Source organism: Manacus vitellinus, unplaced genomic scaffold (genome assembly GCF_001715985.3).
Source record: "Manacus vitellinus isolate BGI_N305 unplaced genomic scaffold, ASM171598v3 scaffold_52_pilon, whole genome shotgun sequence".
Lineage (NCBI taxonomy): Eukaryota > Metazoa > Chordata > Aves > Passeriformes > Pipridae > Manacus > Manacus vitellinus.
Window position 1 is genome coordinate 519,513 of NW_021940628.1, and position 3,100 is coordinate 522,612.

Genomic DNA, 3,100 nt, shown 5'->3' on the forward strand with positions numbered 1-3,100 from the left:
ATTTTATTTATTTTTATGATTTTTTTCTTTTTTTTTTTTTAACAAGTTGCACCTCTAAGGCTGGGACACTACCACCTCTTAAGGTAATTGTACAATTAGGAAAATCAGCAAACCACAGTTTATTTAAAACCAGAAATCAGTCAGTCCTTTGCTAACACATCTCTGTTGGTCAGGGATTGCTATCAGGCAACTGGAGCCACCCTTCCAGTTTAATGGAGGAGAACAGGAGCTCCTTGCCTTCCTTTCTATAAAAACATTCATTCATATATAAATAGCTTCCATATAATGTATATTATACAATCAAGACAGTCTCTGGGTGAATTTGTGGAGTGGGAAGAGCTGGGAACATTCATATAAATAGACCTTACTTAGCTGGTTTGTCCCTCGAGCTGACACAGCACTGCTCAGAGCCAAGGACCTTAAATCCCACTGGAGGTGGAAGGGGTCTGGGCAGCCCCACCACGGCCCTGGATGAGGGGGGAAGAAGCTTCTTCTGCTCTTAACTTTTCTCTTCTTCCCAGGCTGCTGCTGCTCCCATCCAGCTCCCGGGCTCGGGCGCTGCACGTGTCGGCGGGAGAGGGTCAGGGGGAAACAGCAGGTGATGGCAAAGGGCAGATGAGGCCATGACTTGTTTAAAATACTCAAGGAGAAGCAAGAACTCTGCAGGGGGGGGAAGTGTGAGAGTGGACAGCCACCCAAAATCCAGGGGAAAAGTAAAATATGAGCCCTTAAAAAGGGACATCCGCAGCCACGGCAGGCACGTCCCTTTGGGGAGGAACCACCTTTCCTGCCAGCAGGTTTCTCACCCCCAGAAATCCCCTGCTCAGGGTGTTTTGTCCCACTCATTGTGCTCAGGGCACCCCAAGGGAACACCCAGGGACCAGGTTCCCCTCAATTCTTGTGGCAGCCAAGTACCTTTAAGTGCTATGGACAAACTTAATTTATCACACTGGCTCTGCCTGGTAAAACCCAGAAACCCTCTCAGCCACTGCTCCATGTGCCCGTTCCCTCCTCAGGTGGCTGCTGCAGGTGAGAAGGAAGGACTGAGTGGGGAAAAAAGCTAAATTCCCAGAAAAGGGACAGTGCCAGAGGGTGCTCAGCATGAGGGGTGTTTAAGGCAAGCGTTACCCAACTAAGTTGAGGACAGCAGGGACACAGACCTGCTCCAAGGTCTGCACGGTAGAATAAGGAAGGAAGGGGCTGTTCAGACAGGTAGAGGAAGACTTAATCTCTACACTGCAGCTGTGGAGCCCAGGAGTCCCTAAATCCCCAGAGCAGGATGCCCTGTGGAAGGCAGAGCACCCCAGGAGGGGATCCTGCACCCGGAGCAGCCCAGGAGCAGCTGTTGGCATGGGAAGGCTGGAGGCTGAGCAGGGGCCAGCAAGGCTCTAGGAAAGCCAAAATCCAGCAGCTCCAGCAGAGTCTCCAATCAATACTGACAACTTAATTAAAATTGCACCTGAATCTGAGAAGCTGCAGCAGCCCTGGTGCAGTTCCAAGGCTGTTTGCAGCTCGACAGCGAGTCGTTGCAGCCTGAGCTAAATCCAGTGACTTCTGAAACACATCATTCAAATTTGAAACTGGAGAGAGCTTTTTCTTTATTGCCATTTTCTTCCCATCCTCGCCTGAGGAGCAGCAGAGCACTCCCTGCCCTCAGCTACCAATGTGCCACACAACTATATATATATATATATATATATTTATACATTTAAAAAAAAAAAATCACAACCTCAAAGTGGACCAAAGTGTTCACAAGTGTCTGTGCAGACTCTTTACAAAGCTTGGTTGGTTGGGTTTTTTTCTGCTTTTTGAATTTAAATGCTGGAAGGACAAACCCAGGCATGATTAGAATGTTCCCACAAAGCTCAGAGAGCAGCAGTGGGAGCTCAGCCCCTGGTGCAGGGCAGGGAAGCACATCCAGCCCCTGGAATCATGTTTTTGGGTCACCCCTTCCACACTGCAGATCATCCTGGGGGTCTCTAAGCCCAGCCTAAAGCTGCAGACACCCACCCTGGGATTTCATTCCAGCAAGGGGGTCATGAAGCCAAATCCAGACCCCCCAGGACATCGTGGAAGAGGGAATGTCAGCACTTCCCATGTGGTTTGGCTCTATCATGACCAGCAACACCTGACACCTCCTAAAATTCCTTGTTCAGCCTCTCCAAATACAGCTTACAGGCCTAGGAAGGATTGTCTAAAGGAGTTTAAATTAAATGATAGTAGGATACACGCCCTGGGAGATGGGTAACGTGTTCAGCTTTAAATAGCACTGCTAGGGGAGGAAAAAAAAACCCAACCCATGACTTACAAAAAAAAAAAAACCAACCAAAAAAAACAAAACAAAAAACCTCCCTAATTTAAAAATCATGAACACAAACAAGTGTAAAACTATGACACTGAAAAAAACTCAGTTCCTGTGAATGCTGCACAAGCCTACCTTAATAGCATCCCGAGTCCACACACCTTAAACACACACTTCTAAGGGCTTTTTTTTTAATTTAATGGCATCTAGAAAACACAAACAGGGCGGGGAGCACTCGGCAGAGACACACGGGAGGAGGGTGAGATGCTACCACAGTCCTCTTTAAAGCTCTAAAATTCACAGTATAAAGATACTTGAAGCAACTTTTCCAGTATTCCTTAAATCTAGTCAGCTATTCAGATGTGTGCATAGGCTACACCACAAAACCCTATTGTGATCACACACTGGGGGCTGGATCCCAACGGGGAGGGAGCTCAGGGGAAGGGGGCAGCTCCCAAGAGCTACAGGAATAATCCAGAGGCAATGGGAAATGCTGCACAAAACTGAAGTCTTGACTCTTTAAACTGACTCTCCTGGCAGGAGGACCCATGGCTTTGGGAAGGCAAGTCTGGATCCTGTGCTGGGAATATGCACAGAGGTGGCTTTGGCTCCCTCATCCCAGTGGAGGTGGAGGGAATAGGAGATAAAACAGGGAGCCCTGCGAGGTTTTGGGGTTGGGGCTGTGTCTGAAGAGGCTTTGCATGAGAGGGAATGCAAAATTGAAAACCTGTAAAAAATATTCAGTACAGTTAGAAATATGGCAGATTTCTGTCACAATAGATATATATAAAAAAAAAA